A 23,129-nucleotide genomic window follows, 5' to 3' on the forward strand; every position below is an offset into this window, starting at 1 on the left:
ACCAAGATATGCAGTAGTAAGTGGCTGTGTGAAGGTGAAAGAAAAAGAAGAGTCACAAGTTAAGAGAAATCACTTAATATTTAGTTCTAATGCTTGGCTTTATCAAAAGGTGGGTCCCAAGATGGACGTGCAGAGAAGTAGAATTTGAATTTTTCCAGAGCTTCTGGTTTTGTTTAGTCCTTAAGTCCCTATAAGCACTGAAGTATTTAATGATCTTCCAAACCCAAATCTTTGGTCTAGCACAAGACGTGACTTTTTTTCCTTCCCCAGAAAGGAATTCACAGTGAATCAAAGAGCAGCGAATGACAGAGGTTTAATTCCTTTCCATATGCATGCTGCCTGTCAGGTCTCACCACTCTGTAGCCTACTCCTTCCCAAGCCAATCGGTCCCAGGCTGGCACTGCAGGATCTAATGCACTGCTGAGTCAGTGGATGTGGCTCCAGATCAGGCACCTCTGCTGAGCGAGGTGAGGCACGTGGGACAGTGGTTTTGCCAGTGTGGGACACAGGTCTGGTGCACAGCATCCCCTGCCCCACTGCATTTGGCTTCCCAGCCCCTGCAGTGTGGGGCACCGGCTGCCACATCAGATAACCTGCCAGAGACACTCTGTGCCTTTTTCAGGATGCCATTTGCTTTTCAGCGGCTCACAGCTGCAGCAGCATGTGCCGGGGGGGTGGCAAAGACCCTACAAGTGGGATCAGGGCTGTGCTCGGAGTCCCCAGCCTCAAGTAACATCTCCTGTGACATCCAGACCATGCACAGGGAGAGGCGTCAGGTGGAGGAGCTGGGCTTACAGAGCGCTCCTGTGTCTGTCCTGCAGGAGGGAGCAAGGGCAGAATGTCCAGCAGCAGCACAGTGAGGTCCCAGCAGCGGAGCAAGAGCTCCAGGATGAGAAGGACCACGTTCATAGCTGATGAACCCCCTTGCAAAGGGGGAAGAAAAACACTGCCGTGGCCACCTGGAAGCTGGTGACCGCCCAGCTTTCTCTGCTGTGCTACCAAACATTCAGGGCTGCAAAGTCAAAGTGAGCAAAGCTCTTGGCCTCACTTCCCGCAGGTGATGGACACATGGGTTGTCAAAGCAGTCTTTGCTCGCATTGGGATTTCCAGCTGCATTAAGAGGTGGGATCTAAAGGCTGGACATAGGATTTTGAGAAGGAGAGTGTTGTTCCTGTATTATTCATTAGCTGACCTCTGCTAATCATGTCCTGGACAAAGACCCTTATGTTTGCCACTGAGGCACCCACTGAACCCTGGCTGTGCTCCATGGTCATGGTGGCTTTCTCTGCCAAGTCTGATTTTGCACATTCACTCTGTTGAGTCCTCTTTCACCACTGCAGCCCTGGTTTTGTTCCCAGGCTTTCTCTAGAGCCTGTAGGACCAGCTGTGTCCTTGAGTTGTCTGGCTTTGGCTGCAGATGCCAAGATGCTTCAGACAAGAAAAATTATCAAGTGGCGCATTCCAAGCAAATCGAAAAGCAGCTCTGTTTCACACAATGCATAGTTAGGCTCTTTTCCCTCTCGATAGTGTGGAAATGAACATCAGTCCAAAAAGCAACAGAGCATATTCATGAAAGGATCCAATCAAGGACTATTAAACACAACGGCACTGCCTCTTGTTCCAGGGATCCCTGATCCAGTGTAGGTAGAAGGGGGAAGTTTCTTTCTTCATACTCCTGGGAACAGAGAGTCTTTGACAGCTTCAGTGGAAGATGAAGGGATCAAGACCAGCTTCCAAAATACAAGAGAGTGAGGAAAGGGAGCTTAGACTGACTTTTTGGTGAGCACTCTGACTATTTGAAGGCACCACACAAATCGGAGGATGTGACTAGGATCCATGCTCTTCTAGGCTGATGCATGTGCATCTTCTTTGCTCATGCCAAGAGTACCCTTCTATTATTGCATACGGTTCCTGTAATGCATTAAACCATAAAAGCAGAGATCTGCGCAGGTTTCTCTGGAAAAGCTTGCTGTGCTGGGAATCCCTTTTGTTATCGCAAGTTCAGGTTTGATTTTTACAAAACCTGGTGCATTAGGTGAAGTTCAGAGGATGATATGTAATTATGTATGGGCTTTGCTGTATGAAATTCTTGGCTCTCACAAAAACAGTACCATGTGATTCATGACCATTAATCCTAGCTCATAAGGAGAAAGGCCCACCAAGCAGCAAGAGTTTAGCAAGAAAACTTTAGACCCTGTGCCAGGGCCAGGGCTGTTCAGGAGTCTGCAAGACTGAGACAACTATGTAGGTATGTGTATATGTGTATGAGAGAACAGAGCTGCAAAGTTACCTTTTTGCTCAGTACTTCTCGACATGCCCAAAAAAACTGTGAAACAAAGGGCCTCCAAACACTGCTTCCATACTGAAGGATAAGGAAGTCAGGCCAATTTCTGAACATCTTGGGAGGTTCCCTCCAGTCATCTCTTCTCTATCTATGGTGTGGTCATTAACCTCTTCTGGAAAGAACTGAGTTGTCCTCAGTCAAAGGATGACTGCTTCTCCAGGGAGTCTCCTGTTGCATTTGCAGTTGTGTCTGTGTCCTTGTCTGGTTGCTGGCAAGCTCATTATAGTGCTGAACTTGAATTTCTGTCACCGCCCTTGATCATCTCGTAGGCTTAGCTCAGAGCTTTCCCTGGATTGTCTACTGCTCCAGGGTCCTAAAGCATCCACATGGCATGTGCATGGTGACGTCCTGAGCTCCCCCTGGTTGCCCCTGCATGGCTGCTGTCTTCACAACCCAAGCGCATTCAGTGCCCTGACCAAACACTGGTGTTCCCCGGGAATACCACTGTTGGCACGCAGTCTCCATCATGCTTGGCTGCGGCCACCAGCTCAGCCCCGACACTGGTGATCGGCAGCACTGTGCTACTGTTTGGTGTGGTTGACTTGGGCTTTGGTGTCTTGGGAGCAATTGAGCCAGTTCAGGTGTTTTGCAGTGGGCAACAAAAGGTCAAAGTTAAGCAAACTTCCTCATGAATCTTCATGGACTTGCACGTAAGGGAGAGCAACCACATCCAAGGGACAACCAGGAACCACAGCTTTGGAGCACTGAGTGTGAAAAGGGGGTGAGAAGGGACCCATGAAAAGTCCATGGTTAGCTGAGGTAAGTCCAGCCATTTTTATGCAGGTCCACAGCCTCTGGTCTGGGCTAAAGGTACCTTTCCAGAAAGTATGAACGGCCTTTACCTGGCAGAGGGACCTTACACTGTGTCAGCACTTCACATCACGTGGTCAAAATGATTTTAAAATCTTGATTTGGTGCTCTAACTATGAGACACACTTTCCCACTGACAACAGCTTTATTTTTTGTAAATTCTTCATGGTACTTATCCCAAATGCTAGTGATACTTCTCTTTTACTGCGTTCAAGAACTTACCACTTCCAGTGGAGTGTTAACATGCTTAAATTATTTGTACATGCCTTGTGTCTTAATCACAGTTAAGCCAAACAGCACGTTATTTATCTCCTTTCATCTCTCTTTTTTACCTTGCTCATTCTTGCTTCCATATGAACATATTTCTATTTATTATGACAAAGTGCCCAGAATTAAAAATAACTGAAGACTGGCAGTACTGTTGTTGCCGAGCTGCACAGAGATGGAGGTGACATGCTACAGCTCCATTGGCTGTTTTGTCACTACTGCACTGTCACACAGTGCACATCCCTTTCTCATTTGCCGTCCCTGGTTAGCCACACTGCCGCTTCTGCTTTGTCTTTCTCACTGATGGTCCGTGGCTTTGAATTTTGTTTTTATCCTTGGCTCTTTTGTATTTAGTTCTCATCCTCTTGAACTGCTTTTGATTCTTTTTCATGTTAGGGTCACTAGAAAATTTTTATTGGGGTGATGTTCACATTTTCTTTAAGACCATCAGCACAGATGCAAATTAAAACAAAAAAAAAAAAAAATTCCAACAGGAGTACCCTGGACACTTTTCTTAGCTCGGTCTGATTATTTTACTGTTTATTTCAGCTTATTATCTGCTTAACAATCTTTTCCAGCAATGCAGCTTTTTACCCTTGAACATTAATTTTGAGCGTTTGGGCTTAGAGGTAAAATACATGAACCGCACTGAAATTATGAGAAAGTCTTGAACAGTAAAATGCTGCTGTAATACATAATTGTTTGAATTGTCCTCCTGACTCCACTGCATTATTTTCATTCAATTATATCACAATGGCATGAGCACATATATCAAAAAGCTGAAACGAGTCAGAATCGTGACCGTCTACTCCTCCCCCATGTCCTGTCAGTTTCTTCATCCCAGATTAGTGTCTGTTGGCTTGGGAAGCAAAGAGGGAGCAGATGGACCACAAAATGAGATTCTGTAACCTTCTTACCCAATAGATCTGCTTTCTGCATGTATTCAGACATATTTACTTACTGTAGTGACAATTATCAGTTTTATTTCTTTTAAGAAAACCAAACAACTTCAGCTCAGTATGAAAGAGAGCAAACTAAATTGTCTTCTGGCACCGTTACCATCTGTATAATTTTAAACCAATTAGGAGTTATGTGGCCAGATTCCGATCTGCGTTATACCTGAATACGCTCATTAAATCCATAGATACGCTTAGGTATAAGGGGACAGACACAGTACGTCCAGTCTGTGGACTCTAGATAACTTTTTATTGTTCGTAATGCAGGTCAGAAGAGCACAGATGTTTATTTCCTGGGATATTTTGTTTGACTATACTATTTGGATGGCCAGATGAAGGATCTTTTTACTTGCAAATGAAGGGAGTTAGATGCAAAAGTAACCAAATAATAATAACTGCAAAGCTTCAAAATGCATCAAATAAATAATTCGGTTTATTCAGAAACTTGCATGTTTCCTATGCCTCATTTGAGGTGCACCCATTCAGAGCACTGGGTGTATTTTAAATGAGAGTAGATAAAAGCAGTTGGCTAGTGTTTGGTTAAAGTATAGCTGTGAACGAAAGCATCTCCCTGCTGTCAGCCATGCAACGTGTCGGTGTAACCGTACATTGAGCTCGTCCTGAAGATCCACTGTTAGTGTGATATTCTTAGGGCAGCAAAGGTCTATAGTTAGACCTTTCATATTAGCAAAACGTTGTGTGTCTCATCCGGGATAGCAGCCACCAGCCCCGAAAACACTGAGGTGAGGCTCGTCTTGCCTGTTGTAGCTCTCTAGGAAGAAGGTGCTTCATCTCAACTAGCTGCGGAGGCCGCCTGCATATTCAGCCGAGGGAGCCGGGTGCCTCCAAAGAACAAATCGGCTCTATGCCTTAGGCAGCTAGTCTAGGAGAAGATAAGTCTCCTTCCAGATATACCCACCTCTCATTATTGACTGTAAAAAAACTCTAGGAAAAAACTTAGAGCAGACACCTAACTTTTAGATGACTCAGACTGGGTGCGAGGAATCCAAATACGTTGTGACAATGTATTTGGCCAAACGCATTGTGACAAGCTCCTGTACTAAAAAAGGTGCCTTCACTCTCCTGCTGAGCAAATGGGACTTGTCCAACAAGTATATGGCACACATATGGCCACGCACTGGAAACACTGGGTATCTTCCTTAGGAGGAGAAAGAAACATGTCAAACCTAGCAATTAAGACCTGGAGTTTTAGGAGTTTTAGGTAATGGGGAAAATAAAACGGAGAGGTAGAGACTTTGTGTACAAGAATTGCCTGGCTGCCTTATATGCGCGAGTGCAGTGCCAAGAGCTGCAGGTGTTCAATCAGACTGCTTTTATTTGAGGTGCCTAACGTGGATTTCGAAACCACCACGTAGGCAACCCGGCTTGAAAATTGACCTTAATTTCTTCTAATTGCATGTCTTATTCTTCATTATTTTTCTTGTTAGAGACAGAATTTTGAAAGGCGATTCACTAGTGCAGCTATTTTTGACTCATCGCTGACTTTGTCTTCGTTCGTGTTATTTAATGGGTTCCAGTGGCCATATGCTGCGGAGAATCCTGGAACAAAGTGAGTAAACTGGGAGGCATTGCTCAGAAGGATACATTTCACAGTTGGAAACACACTTCATACTAAGCCTTCTAACCAGTTTTTCCAGAAATCGCAAGCTTGATTGCCATGATATCTGAACATGGCATTAGCTACTCTAATGAGGAAAATAATTGATATGCTATGGAAATTAGGTCTAATTAGATCTTGTTAAGACAAATATCTCAGTTCAGCCGAAAACTTGAAGAGATACATTTTGCAGCATTCCAGATTATAAATGTGACCCTCGTTCTTCACCCCCCTCCACATCTTGGGTTACTACTGGTAGAAGGGAGTGTGAAAAGCCTCCTTATCAGAACCACTGCAGTCTGTACCCACTTGACACAGAATAAGTGACAAAGATGCTAGGTAGTTTAAATCTTACATAGCTTAAAACCCATTTATTTTTTACATCAGCTTTAGACAAAGATCCTGATTTCAGAATATCTCCTGCCTATTCATTTTCTTCAGTTAAAGAAATACATTAATGTTTATATATTTTCGGGCCCACAGCAAATAATGCTCTTCGATGCTCTTTAATGCTGTTTTCATTGACTTTAGAACAACATGTATGCTATATTATATCAATAACATTTCAATGGAGGGCAAATATTGAATGCAAGCTATAACAAAATCAAAATTCCTTTGAAATTTTAAAGGAAAAAGAAGAAAAAAGGCCAAAAATATATAAGGTGGGCCAGTATTTAGACCGGGAAGATGACTTATACCCAGATGTATACCTTGCAAGGTGCTGCCAAGCGATGGGCCAAACTCATCTTCCCCCTTCACTAGTGGTGTTGCCCTGGGACTCAAAAGCCGGATGAAACCTTATTGGCAGCTGCCTCGTTTTCTTCCAGCTTGCACAAAACACAGATCCAAAATCTTTACTGTCCTGATGGGCTTGAGTTTCCAGCTTGCACACTGACACTCCTTCCGCAGTGCAAAAGAGAGGGGAATCAATGTTCTCTAATAATTTTAGTTTGATATTTTCTCATTTTCACACAATAAGCTATTTAAAGTGAACTCTTTAAAAGTCTGCCTTAAGGTTATTAATTCTTCAGAGCCCCTGAGCTAATGACTTGCAAACCCGAAAAACACTGTGTATATTCTGTAACATCACAGGCCATTTTTAAAATATAACGTGTTGAGGAGCCAATTCCCATTATTTGCTGCAATTCCTTTGCAGTCAGCCTGGGAGAGGTGGCCAGGTGCTCCCGGTCCCTGCAGCCGCCAGCTTGCCCTCTGGGGAGCGGGGTGTACTGTGGGGTGACTCTGCAGAGCAGTGGGGACAACTCCTTGGTGCATCAGTGCCCCTGGGAGCCCAAAGGCATGAGGATAGCGCAGGGAACCAGCCTGGGCCGGGGGGATTTGCCCATGGAGGCAGGTTCACCAAGTGGTCCCTGCAAGGATGAGGGTCTGATGGCAGAAGGCACAAAAGCTTCTTCTAGGCAAATCCAGTCCCTCTGAAAAAAAAAAAAAAAAAAAAAAAAATTATAAAATCCATCTATATGTCCTGTTCTTGGCAAGTTTTGAGCAAGGGGCAAGGTGAATGACCTGGTGTTTGCAGTCATGGTTCCTGACAGCTTTTCAATGTCTCTGTGTCTTGATAAACACATACCTCTGTCCACTGACATTTTTCCTTACAAAATGAGTGCGGGGAAAACCGTGGCAAGCTAGTATATAATTTTGCTGGATGAAGGTGAATAATAAGTGAGTAAAACAAGATGACTCTTCCTATGACCTTTAAATATTAGTAAATTAAGTATCCATTTGCATTACTCATTTTCTATTATTAATGTATTTCTCTTCTTTTATTCTTGGTCTGGTCATTACCACTATTCTGCATCTTCTGTTTCAGAAAATACTTACAATCATTGTAAATATTCCCAAACCCTCCATGTATAGATGTACACAGACAGTCACTGGATGAGATACCATGCAGACCAGCAGCAGATGTATGTAGATTTCTTCAGTGGGAGTCTATTGCAATGATTTTACTATTTAAGTCACACAGCACCAAGACAGCAGTTGTTTTTCTTTTTTTTAAATATATTTACTCTTTTTGTGACAAACCTAATGATTGCAGAAATGAGAAATCAGCCTGCAAACAGTCCACATTTAAATAAAATCACCCCCACACTAGACTATAACAGTGGCAGATGGACAGAGGAAGAAAGTGTATATAGTCATATTTTTTGCCATTATAGTATAGACCCTTTCAGATTGCGGCAAGCAACTTGCCATCTGCAAATCTGAGTCTCTCCTTTTCTGCTGAGGCACTGATTCAAGAATGATGATTTCTGAAGTTTGAGTTAAAGTATTAAGTGGTTTATCTCTCATTTTAAAGGCATACTGATCTCATGATTTTACTTCAAACACATGGGAAAGGCATCCTGAAAATTTCCTCAGATTTCTCCTTAAGACAAAACCCAAAGCTACTGGCTCACACTTAGGTATGTGGTGAGGTAATGGGTTGCACACATGAATAGCTTTTTGTCAAATAGTCTCTTATTGCTGTTGTTCTCCCGGCTTTTGTTTGGTTTCCTCTGTGGGCAAATGGTTAGCTCTCTGCCTGTATGATATGTAGATCACACTGAGCACCTTCCTTACTGCAGTAGACTGTACTCAACAGCAGCAATGGGGGTTTGGTTTTAATGTTGCCCCTCTGAAGAGATAAGAATCTGATCACTACATAAATGTCATCGATTTTCAAGGGCCAAATCTTCATGTAAACAGCCGCTGATTTAGTGGGAGTGTCAATTTATTACAGGTTTGCCAACAAAACCTGAGCACATTTTTAAAACCCCTCAATGTGTCAACCCACTGTTGTTTTCCACAGTTTTATCTGACCGTAAGTTTGCAAAGTGATGCTGAGGATGTGCCCATCACAGAGCTCAGACAAGCATATGCAAGTTGCAGCCTACCAGGGTTTCTGATGCTTTCACGTTGTGGGCAGGGAGTTGCTTAATCTAAAGGTCAGGACTCTCACACAGGTTTAACAATTTTTTCCCCTCTGTGTAGCCAGCAGTAACCAACAAAATCTCCTCAAGGGTTGAAAGCCTATATTGAATTTGTCTAAAAAGAAGAGGATGCAATTCAGTTCTGGCAATTTCCTTTCAAGAGGTGCTGCAGTATGCATTGCATCTCAGTATTTCTAATTTTCACCAAATCAGGGTCAGTCTCTATAGATGCAAAAAGAGGAAAGGTTGCTTTTGTTAATCATACATGCAAGAGCCATGTGCAAAATAAAGTATTAAATACAGTAATTACAGTAATTGTTGTTAAAATATTTCTACACAATAAACCTGCAGCTTTGAAAACTCTACTAGAAGCAAAAGAAAAACAATCTGTAATGAAAAAATTGAAATCAGAAGCCACTAATAACACTAAAGGGAGCCCAGAAGCCAAATTAATGTTTCTACAAAGAAATACTTTCCTACACCAGGCAAATTCCTAGTAAGACTCTCACCTGGGTCTTTATATATAGGATTCAGATTTCATTTTGAAGCATGCTTTTTACAAACTGTTTAGTGTTCATATGTCATTACCACTGTTGGGCCAGATTGCACCTGGCATCGATATAAACAAAGCTTTGGCAAGAATTCTTTCCTTTGGGATGGAGACATCTGATTTTCAAGCTGAAAACATGTCAGTGTTGCAAGACACTCCAAATAGCCTGTTTTACCAGTGCAGTAAATTAACCCGCCTGGTGTAGTGTTAAATGCTTTACAAACATCGACTGAAGGCGAGGGAGGGAAACAGCAAAAAACAAACAAAAACATTTCAATAACTTGTTTGACTAGGAGCAGTGGAAAAAGTACAAGCAAAGCTCGAAGGGAGGAGGTGGTCCTTGGGAGACAGGACAGCAGAAGAACAAATTTTCTGAATTTTGTCCTGTGTTCAGCTCGGAGAACAGGCCACGGTGTGGAAAGACGCAGAGAGAAGGAGCAGAACGATTTATATAGACAACAGAAAAGGCATCTTCATCTGAAAAACAGATTAGGATAAGAGCAAACAGTGACTGTAACTCATCATCGCCTTGTCTACAGGAGGAAGTCTTTTTGAAAGCTATTGCATGCAAGAGGTTTGCCTTTAATTCTGCAAACCGCTGGTGGACAAAGACTACGTAGGCAAAACAGAGGATAAAATACTAGGCTATCCCCCTTGCTTCCCCATTGTTCAGGATGAAAAAGCTGAGCTGAACTTTTGGGCATGCAGAATTGCCTGAGTGAAAGCTCTAGTTGCTAGATCGTGCATTTGTGCTAAGCCTGAATGGTCTGGAGGACAATGGGGTTCAACCTGCCTGTGGCTCTACAGCGATTCTGCAATATAGATGTGAAACTAGAATAGCTAGAAAGTAGGTCCACATGCGTATGGACTCAAACAGCGACCTGTCCTGAGAAACACAGGGAGAAGGATTGTTCTTGAATATATATATATTTATATAGCTGTTAGACTGAAGCCATTTTGCTCCTCTTGTCTTGCTATTTTAATTATCCTGATAGCCATCTATTTACAAACATGCATGTAAATGGACTAGAAGAATTAATTAATATTCATAAGCATTCATAAAATGTGACAAAGTTTATGTTAGGGTGGATGATAATTCCCAAGAGGATTACATTTGTGTTAAGTGTAGATTTATATTAGTAAGATTCATCATGATTGATTCTTGCTTGGCCAGCAATAGAGGACTTAGCTTCCATACTGGCAGAGATTATATCTGGTCAACAGGAAAGGAAAACTGGCCAAGAAACTGCCAACACAGAATCTGAAGCTGTGAAACCTGGTCAAGAAGAAATAAAGCCAAATAAGCAACAGATGAAAAATTATCTTAAAGCAAAGATCAAATCACTCAGTTGGAAACGAAAATTGTATTGGAAAAGGTGATGCTGAGAGCATAAAGGGGCATAGGAATTTTTTTTTAAAAAAAATTAATAAATAAACTGGAGTGCTGAACACCAGTAATTTTTTTTAAAATGGACCTTAACATTTTTCAAAAGTAGAAAATAAATGTAGACAGTTTTAATATGCTCAGAGCCTCTTGACAAATAGCAGAGAGGACTTCTAAACCTTCCAAATCATTTGGAAGAGAATGCCAGAGGTCTCAGTACAAGAAAGCCGTGGAAATACTGGAAAGAGTCCAGTGAAGGGCTGCAAAGATGTTGAAGGGACTGGAGCATCTCTCCTATGAGGAAAGGCTGAGAGATCTGGGACTGTTCAGCCCGGAGAAGAGAAGACTCAGAGGGATCTCATCAATGTACATAAATACCTGAAGGGAGGGTGCAAAGAGGAGGGAGCCAGGCTCTTCTCAGTGGTGCCCAGTGACAGGACCAGAGGCAATGGGCACAATCTGAAACACAGGAGGTTCCCTCTGAACATCAGGAAACACTTTGTCACTGTGCGGGTGACCGAGCACTGGCACAGGTTGCCCAGGGAGGTTGTGGAGTCTCCATCCTTGGAGATACTCAAAAGCCATCTGGACACAGTCCTGGCAACCAGCTCCGGGTGGCCCTGCTTGAGCAGGGGGATTGGACAAGGGGACCTCCAGAGGTCCATTCCAACCTCAGCTATCCCGTGTTTCTGTGACTCTGTGTGAAGCCCACTGAGGAAGGTGATAGATCAAATGAGGAATCGGAAAAGAAAGAGACTTCGGTAAGATATACGCTTTACAACAGTTTTCCGGTACTGTTGTACCTGGTACAGCACCCTCAGACATTGGAGTAGTCTCATGGGCTCAAGAGGGACAACAGACTTGTTCCTGCACCTGTGCTGCAGAAGCCTACTGCCTCTAAAGAGTAGACTTCCTAGGAAGTTTATTGAGGATTGCATGCCAAATGAAAGAGTGGGGAGAGAAATGGGTAGGCAACTCACCAACAGACAAAACCGAACAGCACGGATGTCACTGTGTATTTTGCCCTCAGAAAATAAGTGGAGTTCTCTAGCGGTAGAGCAAACCCTTGACAAGCGGTACTGACCACAGCCCCATCCTGAGCAAAAGCAAAGAAACCTTAACTAGCAAAGGACCTGAACAACCTGCTGTGTCCAGCAGCATAACCACACACCAGCACAAGCACCACAAACACGCCGGCGGGGACAGTGCCTCGGTGCCCAGCTGGAATGAGCAAAGGGAGCCGGGGAGCTTCTGGAGGCTGTAAGGGCGGCTGCCAAACGGACACAATGCTCAGTGGCAAGCTGGCAGCGGAGGGAGCAGCCACTGCCAAGGAAAGGGAAGGGACAATCACCCGAGTCCCACCAGGGTTAACCTGCACCTGATGCAGATGATGGGAGTGGGGATTCTGGCTGGAGAAGGTGTCTCTGAGCACTTTGGGGGAAAAACTACCTTCTGGTCTCAATATGAAACATGTTATTACTGGGGCAATCAAAAAGTGTGAACAGATTTAGCAAGTAAAGAAGAACAGTTTCCCTTAAAAAGCATTTGTTAGGTAAGTAGGACACGTTTTCATGAATCTCTTTTGGCAGTCCTTCATTCAGATCAAGAAGGAGATTCATATCAAGTGAAAGGGACAAAAAAATTCCTAAATACATATTTAGTCCAGACAGTTACACAACAGTAAAGCAAGTTAGGCAAAAATGCGAGGAAAAAAAAAAAGTGAGCAAAAATGGCAATTTAATGGGTGTCAAACTTGTAAACACTGAATTCCATTTTATCACTGTTGTTTTAAAATTAATGTACTAAAAACAAAGCAGCAGTACTGTATGAATGCAATCATACCGCTGTAAAATCCTGATTGTCCATGAAGTTCATTCACACAGGAAAATAAGCTATAGTGCTAGCAGCATTTTGGCGAACAGAAGCATGCTGAAGCTTTGCATCAACTTAATGTTATTGGTGTTAACTAAATTCAAAGTAGTTAAATTGATACAAAGGCAGGGTCCAAGCTGGCCCCAGCATTTATTATAAGTGTTAAGAAGTGGTCCAAAGCTTAACCCATCTTATTAGTCTTTTAGTGACATTGCATTTGGCAGAGTCATTGTCCAAAAAGGGAGAGAAAATACCTGATAAGCCAGACATAAAGAATTTGAGCTCAAAGCCTGACAGACTGCTTAAAGTGGATGAAATCTATGTTGGATTTGGACAGATCTAAGAGTAGGTAATGGAAAGACAGGTGGAGGAGTCCACATGTTCAGGCCTGGAAAAAATGTTATAAAGGGAGCAACCTAAGTGAAGGCAAAAGTTGTGTTAGTCAAGGAATCGATGATTTAGCAAGGTGCCCTGCTTCCAGATGCCTCAGTCAGTTATGCTGAGGTAACGTTATAGGTAAGTACCTATGGATGTAAGAATGGGGGCTGGTAGTGATGGTTGTTATGGGATGCAGGCATTTCCTTGAATCCTACCTGCTACTCTCCTCATTAAGACAAAGCAAGTGAAATGATGGGTGCTTAGCTGGTTGCCTTTGGTGGAAAAAACATAAACGGCTCAAGAAGTTCTTCTTCCCATGCTGGCCTTCCTAGCTGCTTGTTGTCATCCTTTGCAAGCCCCTTGCTTGCAGTGATGTAATTGTTTGTACGGCCATGCTGTAAACGGCACTGCTGAAATGGTCTGCGGTAAAAAAATCCTAGTCTCCCATCCAGAAATAAAATAAACCCCAGTTTTTCTAATGTGATTGCTTCAGTGATCCAGTTTGCATCTTGACTTGAGGAACAGTTACATCAGAAATGCTTGCATGGGGAAAAAGTGGGGCACGGAGTGGAAATAAGCAGAAGAGGGTAGGAACTGCTTAGATCTTGCAGAAATGAACATACGTCGATTTATCTTATTCTTTTATTGGGGAATATGCACCAACCTTACTTTAAACTTTACAGATATTCCAGAAAACCCGACTAAGGAGCACCTTCTCAGTCAGCTTAGCATTAAGAAGAGTTGATTTCGTCAGGAAAAAAATGCAGTTGAAGAAAAGATTAGGGAAAGAAATGTCACAAGTTCCAGTAATTTCTTCCACTGCAATCAGGAGTGTCTAAACGAGAAACTTAAAAAGGTTTTGAAGAACACCAATAAATAATGAAGATTTCTTCTCCACATGCCTATAAAGATGTGTATTATATTGTACCAGTACAATACATCTGTCAGTGATGTACAAATACTACACTACAACCATAGGATTGACACAGGGGAGATTTGACCTAGAAAATAGCCACCTCCTCCACTCCCACTTTCAAACTGGAGAAAAATCTCAGTTCCTTCAGCACTGATCATAGGTCTAGGCAGGGAAAAATTCACATTGTCATATTTGGTTTAGACCACAGAAAACAAGTGAAGTCATTTCTACAAAGTCCTTATTCCTTGCCAAGAGTACATGAGTCATAGAGTTGATCTTATTTTATATATGAGGGCTCAGTTCCTGCCTCAGCTAGTCACTGCCGATGCAGGGACACACGGGACATGGCATTCTGGTGCTGTTTCCCCTCTCCCACTTTGGGGGGGGGGGGGGGTTGGGGTGGAAAGAAGGGGCGGCAGTTGCTTTTGTACTGCTGCCCATCCTTCAGGGACTCTGCCAAGAGTGAACAGCTAGCTGTAACGGGCTTTGTCGCGTCATCAGGAGCATCTGAGAAAGTGTTGCCTACAGGAGGTGCTAAAACCTGCATTTGGGGTGGGGTGGGATGTTTGGGTTCCTTGACTCAGCCCAGGCACCCATCCCAGTGGGATCTCTATCAGAAGGAAGCCTTTGTGGTAGAGAAAGAAGAAGGATTTCTGGCAAAATCCAGTGTAGTGAGGTGGGTCTTTGTTAAGGTAAGCACTGGCTGAGAAATACATGTATAAAACAAGTTTGCTTTGCGGAAAGGCAAGAGTTGTGTCAATTCAGTGCAAAGCTTGTTAGATGAAAGTTTCCTGTGTTGAACATTCCCATGGAGAGCTATCTATTCAGTGCTCCTGGCATCTACTTCGTTCAAGCTTCTAAACTTAAAAACATCTAAAATTATGTTCATGCTCTCCCAACTTTATTCTCCCATGAAAGTAATTACTGCAATTATAGGCTACTTCTACAATGCTAAATGCATCTGATCCAAGGAGAGGTCCCTGGTGCCCTCGCCTAGTGGGTCAGAGGGGCTCACGTCCACATTGCATAGGGGCAAACCTCTAGAGCAGACTGACTGCAGTGACGGATATGTAGCACGTGGGTCTGGGTCTCCCCGTAACACACAGTGGGGCTTTGATGGACCTACAGCATGATTGTTTTTCTGGGTGGTTTTTCTTCAGTTCCAGCAGCTGAAATAATATGAGCCGTGTGCCACATCAACATGGGGGTTTTGAACCTTTAGCTGAGGATATGTGTTGCACGCCCTGGGGCATGGCAAGATGGCACGTGTGAATGTTTGAAGGTACACGGGCCTTGCTGGAGCAGCGTCACAGGACTGAGCAGGGGGGGGGCAGCTGAACTTGGTGCAGTCCTGCCCATACTACTCTTCGGGCACAGTGCCTGCAGAGACCCCTCTCAAACCACACCTTTGTTTTGCTTTGGAGGAAATAGGTGATTCACTACCCCAAAGGAGAGTCTGGATGTAAATGAGCAGTTGTGCCTTGTGGGCAGCTGGGGCCCAAGTTCTTCAGATGAAGTTGGGAGCCAAGTTACCTGATGGTATAGATTTTCTCAGAGGGTCCATAAACAGAAACTGAGACAAATAACAAGATCTCACAAGGGAGCGCAGGACTGCATGAGATAATCTGTGCTTTAAAAAGCTGCCCTTGAGATGAGAAGGTTTAAGTCCTCTCTAGACGGCGCAAGAACCCGCCTGGTGGGAAGACTTCCTGGGGGTGCCTTGCTCAGCATATGACACCTGAGTGACCAGCTAGTGTCATAAACCCCGTGCTAAACCCGTTGCATGGAAACACATGCATCTACAAGGTGACACCACTTAACTTTGAAATGTAAGTTGAAAAGGATGAGATGAGACCTTTTTTGCACTAGTACGATTTTACTGTGGGCATGACCTGTAAACACTTGGACTTGGGGAATTCTGTGGGATTTAGACCAATTACAGAATATTAATTTGCTAATTTACCAATGCAGATAAAGCACTTTATGAAAACTGAGATAAGAGCTGTTAATGAGTATTTGCACAGTACCAAAAAACATGCACAGTTGTTCCAAGTTTTCGCTTTGAAACACCTAGGTTTAATGAGACTGTGGGTAGACTGGGCAAAGTTTCTTCCAGAAAAGAGGAAGGATGAAGGAAGCCATGGCACAGCTGACCTGATTTTTCTTAATTTCTTCGTTCCCAGGGGTTTCTGAGCAGCTTGGGGCAGACGCTGGCTCCTTACGTACAAGCAGGCATAAGCCTCTGGCCAGCTGTTTTCTTTCTGATAAACTTTTATTTGCCTTTACTTTGCCTTTAACTTTCCACATTGTTTAATGTTTACCTCATGTGGCTTTAGGATTTTTTTTTCAAATAATTTATTAAATAATTGAGGCAGTAATTAAACGGTGCTTCTGATTATACCCATTTGCCAATCTTCAAAACATTTGATCCATACCTCACTTAGAATCACCACACCTGAAATCAGCTCCTGAACAGGGGTTGATAATTTGTTAAAGCAGATGTACTCTTGACAGACAGCAATGTCTTTCATTATCGGCATTAACAAAAAGTTACATTTATAGAAATTAAAAATGGATGCCTAAATGTACACATTTTCCATAATAATTTATTACCTTATGCCAAGAAAATACATCTTAAACTAGAATATTTTTAAATAAAAAATAACCGTAACATACAGTTAAATTCATGTACCGGATAAAAGAAATGTATAGCCTTTTTTTTTTTTTAATTGATACAACAGATTGAATATTTTGTGGTCTCATTTCATCATGCAGCAGCTCATTCGGACTGTCCAGGAAGACTAATTAACACTAATGCTTCTAAAGAATTTTCATTTGTGATGCTAATCTGTCACAAAACCAAAAGCATCCTCAGAAAGCCAGGGAAAAAAGTAAAGAGACTACAGCTTGCAGCCAGCTTAAATTAGTGTTAGCTTGATTTGTCTTAATTGAAAGGTTGTTTACATCTCTTTTGTAAGTGTTTATAAAAGTTGGCAGACAGAAGAATAGCTGCCTACGTACATGAACAAAATTTTCTTTTATTGAAGCTGTTGTATATAGTTCTGTCATTAAAAAAACCTTTTGAAATATTTCTGTTCACATAGTCTTAAGGTATAAGCCTGTCTCTGTGTTTATGTATACAAACACATACCCCCCCATACTGTATTATTTTTGCTACAGAGATATTTATGCTAAGTCCTCATATTACATTAATATTTCTTTGTGCCAATTCGTTCTAGCAGCCTACTGGCCTCTATTTAAATTTCTATGAGATACATGCAAGTTGGAAAAATATCTTAAACGCAACTTGTGAAAATGTCCTGCTCTTGCACTGATATACAAATCCTCGGATACCCTGGCTCAGCAGAAATGTAGCGCTTACATAGCTGAGCACCCGTAAAGCTTTATGGGGATGCATGGGCCCGGAGTCCGGACTGCTGGCTGGGTGGACCTCAGGTTCTTCTCTGGTTCCCCACGTTCACAGTATCTCAAGCCAGGCCATCACCTGATCGTCATATGTGGAAATTGTCCAGATCTGATGATGTTGGATAGACCCCCACCTAGTATCTTCAGGATCCACGTTGGCCACACTGGTAGAGGGACGGAGAGGCTTGCTAAGCTTACATGGCAGCAAGCAGCTCCCAGCTATTCATAAACATCTTTAAGAGATCTTGTCCTTTAAAAATACAGGATAAATATTGTCGATAGGTGCACTGATGCGTTCCTAGACCTTAAGTAAAACTTCTAGGAAAATGGTCAAAGAAATTAAGATTCCCCAGCAGAGCATAATTAAATTGCAGCTTAGTTCATAATGCTGGCCACCAAAGTTTGCTTCATTTTAGTGTTGCTAGACCATGTAGTGCATGTAAAGACAATTAGCAGAGCAGAGAGAAAAGCAGCAGATGCTAGAGATGCACAGAGTTAGATGACTCATTATGTCATGAAGAATCTCTCTTTCAGAAAAGTGAAAAGGTTGGTATAAAAAAAGAAAAGGCTTGAATAGACCAAATAATTAATAAAGAAAGAATTTGAAGATTTCAGGAAAGAGTAGCAGAAAAATCAGAATCTTGCAGTGCTCTAAAACATGCATTTGCCTGAACAGCAGAGGAGAAACGCCGACGTACATGACAGAGGCCTCATTCTCCCTCCTCCTCCCCACTCCTGTCCCTTCATTCCTTTAGGATTACATGGTGCGTTTGGCATGTTCCCTGTTGAACCAAAAGAAAATGTGTTTTAAAACTTCGTAAGTCTTTAAAAACTCCTCAACTGATTATCTGTTTGAAGGTAACTAAAAGAAATTATTTAAGAACAGCTTCCCGAAGGCTTTGCGATGTATGTATATTTTACAGCAGTTCTTCAGTCTAACAAGACTAATAAGAAGTAAGTATTTGCCATTTCAAAGATTTATTCTCACAAGTACCTGATGCATGTCAGGTAGAAGGCAGGTCTCATAAACCAGACGCCTCCTGTTCTCAGAAACACTCTGCTCATTGGTTATGGTTCTCTTTGTTTCCTTAAAAACAAATGTAATTTGTCTTTTCTCTTGCCAATCTCATCTGTGAATGTGCAACTTAATGAAGCATCATTCTGTATGGCGTCACTTCACTGACGGAGAATTAAGCATGTAAAAAATATCAGGCTTTCCCTCTGCAGAAACTCAGTTTTGCCCAAAAAATGCTGTGGGTTTATAATATATGTGCACTTCTGCAAAATATTATTTGAGAGATGCATTCATAGGGAATGCATTAATATAAGTGACAAAAGACTCAGCAATGTCAAGTCCTGTAAACAAACCACTCCAGGGAAGTAACATTAACACATAATTGTATGTTTTTACCATGTCAGACCTGTCACAAAAAATAACTTGAATTGTGATTATAGTAATTAATTTTTCCTCTGCCATTTGAAACATGCAAACTTATTATGGCAATGAGAATGATAGATACGGGCCTGCCATTTTAGCACATCATATATTTACATTTCTGTATGAAGAATTATTACCAAAAGATGTTAACAGCATGAGATCTACACATAAACATATCTTTAAGTATACCCACTATCTTTACATTAAGACCTGAAGGTCTTGAGAAAAAAAAGGGGGTAAGACTAGGCAAGAAAGATAAAGCAAAACGGAAGGGTTTGTCCCCAAAATCAGGCAGGTCTAGAAATCACGGTGCTGGAAAACTGGTTTGTGGGATATCGTACCAGTTTGAAAGGAAAGAAGAAAATGTCATTTTTCTGTCTGCTGTTGCAGTCCCTAAAATTCTGTTAATCTGACCATCTTTGTTCCGTTATTGCTGTATTAACAGTGTTCAGGGTGAGTGGGTGGCGGAGCTTCCAGCTCTGTGGCATTCCTTCTGTTTCGAAGCGGAAATTTCTACGTCTTGACATATAACTTAAAGAAAAAAAGGGGGGAAAAAAAGAAAAGAAGGAAAGAAGGAAAGGTACTGATTCAGCTGGGAGGAGAGTATGATAATACTATTACCAAAGGCACCTATTTAGATGCGCTTATACTGTGTAGTTTTAGAAATAAGCCCGAGGGGCTCCTTCTTCGCCGCCACCCCCTTCCCTGAGTCTCGCGCTCTGCCTGCCTGATCCCATCCGACAGTAGAGCTGATACCGCACTAATCCCCGCAAGTTTGGGACTAATGAACTAACTGCTGGGCTGCCGCCACGGAGCTTGGTCCCAAACTATACTGTACTTCACACTCGATTTATTCTCCAGATGGCGAGACTGCGCAGCCCCGCCGCGAGGGACCACCTCTTCCACTGGAGTGTAAAAGTGGACGGATGTTGTTTTCTTTACAGATTTGATAATTCAGAGCTAGGAACTCATGAGAATGGTTAGTTATTAGGTTTAATGGGTGCCAATCGAGCCGGCAACACGCGTATTCCCGTCTTTAATTTCAGCATCTATGTGTCTGGGTGGCGGTGGATTTCTCGGCAATGCTGCGTCACTGAAACCTTTATCTTCTACAGTTGGCGTAGCTGCACGTGGTAAAGAACATCTTCCCGTGTCCTCCTCCAAGTCAAACAGAAGGGATGCTAAAGTAGCCACCCTGACCAACGTTTTTTTTCCCAGTGGGTTTTCCAGCATGAGTTGCAAATTTATTGTATTTTAATAATATCACTGTTTACCATGAACCTCTCTGTTGCCTTTCTCTCTTGTTCAGTTTGATAAAGAACCCAACCCACGTGGGACCCAATGGGGATACCACCATCCCAAGCTACCTGGGGATGGAATAGTTTACTTAACGATCAGTGTTATTTCTTTATCAGCTATTCATTCATGACAGAGTATTATCCAATGTTGTAGTTCTCGTGTGAAGAAGAGGGTAAATAATTTCTTTCACCGTTCCTTAAAAATCCTAGATTGACCATTCTTGGCAGGGACTTCACATACAGTTTGGAAAATGTGTTTATTCTTGCGTCTACTGCTATAAAGACCTTATTCTACCAAGGACTACTTTTTTCTCTATTACAATGTTGAAGTAGTTTACCTAACTTAAAATTTTAGCTTTTCGCATGGATCCTACAATAAGAATAGCATCTACATTTCACTGTGTAATGAGGCAGAAAGGGCTCTCCCTTTCCTCCATGTTTTTAGTACATTTAGTCAGAGGTTTTAGTACATTTTTTTATTTACCCATGAAATGTTTTATTGGAAGCCTGGCTGGGGACCTGATATACCCTACTAACATCGGTGGGATTTTCTCCTTTGTAGGAAGGGTAGGCACCGAGTCAAAACCCTCACGAGCTCTGCCTTTGGCAACCAGGTCCTCCTAGTTTATCCCACAATTAAAAACACAAATTAAATCCTGAAGTGGAAACTATAGTGACAAGAAGTATTTTATTATGGAAGGGAAACGTTTCCATTCCTGGGCTATCTAGGCAGACAGATCTAAAACGTAGTGGCTCTAAGAAAATGCATCAATTCTCAACCCAACAGATGGCATGGGTGTGTTAACTAACATAGCAACATATTTTCTATTAAAATATGGGAAAAAACAACAACCCCCTCCCCATGTTTGTTGGTTGGTATAAATTCAGTGAAGTTGTTGGTTATTTTTGGGATACGTACCAGAGGGCTGCACATTTAGTTTATGTAAATTGATAACAGCAACAGCCTGTTAATAAGTGTTTTGTATGGAAATATACCTAGAAAGACACGATCTGTCTTTTTTGGGAAAGGAGTTTGCAGCCTGAGGAGGAAAAGAGCTAATGAGACGGTCTACTGCTCATTATTATAATCTGGAAAAAATCATAATGAATTAGGCTGTAAGTTTGCTAGAGATATGCCTTCAGTTGGAGTTGGATGCTGCCTTAGTGGATAATTTGGGGAGATCTTTCTTTTGCAAATTGGATCAGTGTGTGCTGAAACGGTGATAATCTGACTTTAATTAAAAGCATAAATTGGTTTGGAGTGTGTTTTTAAGCTACCCTTCTGCATCATATCCAGAAACTTGCGGGCCAGCCCTAGAAACCAGTTACCCCTGGTCGGCGAAGGAAAACATAGGGGATTTGTATTACCCGGTAATGGCATCATATGGTTTGGTTTACCTAATTCGGAAGAACCATTTCAGACGGCTGTGCGCCGGAGCTGTCTTCCAGCTGGACGTGTTTGTAGTAAACTGCATGCATCTTTGCGTGGCTTTCCTAATGGCCCCAGTCAGAGTCCATTCACAGCAGTTCGAACGTTTCGGGTTGTATTTTCCAGAGATTACCTCTGAACGTGCCCCTGGATCGCAGCACAGGGATGCACACGTGTGCACCTTGTTCCCATCTGTCCGATTAACGGGCATAGGCTCCCAGCCTTCGGAGAAGCGCGACTAGTAGCCCCAAGCTGAAGGCCGCTTGCTTCGTATTTCATTAACTTTCTGCTTCATTATTCCTTCCTTTTAAACAGTTAGAGCCATCACTTGCTTTTCTCTAAACTTACCCTAATTATCGGGGGTCCCAGCCCTGTAAATCAGTACACTGCAGAGCTGTCTTAAACGGGCCTGGGAGACCCTGTTCTGATCAGACCTGACAACTGTAAGCTACTGTTCCCTCACACTGTTTAACTCAGACCACATTGGGAAACCGCCTCTGCCCCTCTCACCAGCAGAGATTTGCATCCGTCTGGTTTAAATCTACTGTCATGTGCTGTCTTGCTGATTGGTGTTAGCCTGGATATTAACTTTGATGATTTTTTTTTATTTTTTCCCCCTAAGTTTGCCTGTTTTCTTGAAAAGCTTCTCTATTCAGCAACTGCATATTGTTCCTGTCGTTCCTGAACCTCTGTGAGTCAGGAGCTTTAAAGTTTTATTAGCCCCATAAAAACTCTTCACAAATGAAATGACTTTTGATAAGTGTCCATTTTGACAATGCGAATTTGTTAGGGGCTGTTGGCGAGTGGAAGGAATTTGGGGTTGAAACTGCAGTTGGCAGGAAGCAGGGAGCCCAGTGCCCTCCTTCCCCCCCTCCTTCTTCTCCAGGCCAAGAAACACATTTCATTTCAGAAAAGCATGGAAGTATTCTTCATGCAAATCAACTATTAAACAGATTTGTAAATTTACATTCACAAAAATAGCGAACGGCCACGGGAAGCACCTGTCTTTGGACATTTTATTTTGTGCCAGCAGGAGAATAGCTTTTTACGTGGTTCAAGAAAAATCTCCAAGTTATTTTGTTTTCACATGTGAGTTGTGAACTCTACCACAGGCTTTAATACACTTTGGATACATGGAGAAAAGGAAGATTCATCTAGCAAAACCAAAGAAGTGTACGTACATCTGTGCTTACTGACATCCAGGCACTATAGAGGTGAATTACAAAAATGAATTGGTTTACGCAAACTTAATAACGTGCCAGTTTTGTGAGTGCAGATGGTTAGTGCAACACATTGTGGTTAGTATAAAGATTTGTGTTTGTTAGACACATTCAGCACTAGTGGACACAAAAGTCTCGTTTTCTACAAGTGGTAGCGTAGAAATACTTAGACATAAAACCCGAGCATTTTATTTGCCAGTTATAAAGAAACGAGGAAGGTAAAATTGCGAGGTGCTAGTGATGACTGCTTCAGTGAAAGTCCAAGAGTGACGGACATTTTGGGGACACCAATA

At 42.4% G+C, this 23,129-nt stretch overlaps 1 protein-coding gene across 1 annotated transcript in view; it reads left to right on the plus strand.

The window, feature by feature from the left end:
- CLYBL (citramalyl-CoA lyase) overlaps positions 1 to 23,129 on the plus strand; it is a 177,662-nt gene that overhangs the window by 126,000 nt on the left and 28,533 nt on the right.

This window comes from Gavia stellata, chromosome 1 (genome assembly GCF_030936135.1).
Source record: "Gavia stellata isolate bGavSte3 chromosome 1, bGavSte3.hap2, whole genome shotgun sequence".
Taxonomy (NCBI): domain Eukaryota; kingdom Metazoa; phylum Chordata; class Aves; order Gaviiformes; family Gaviidae; genus Gavia; species Gavia stellata.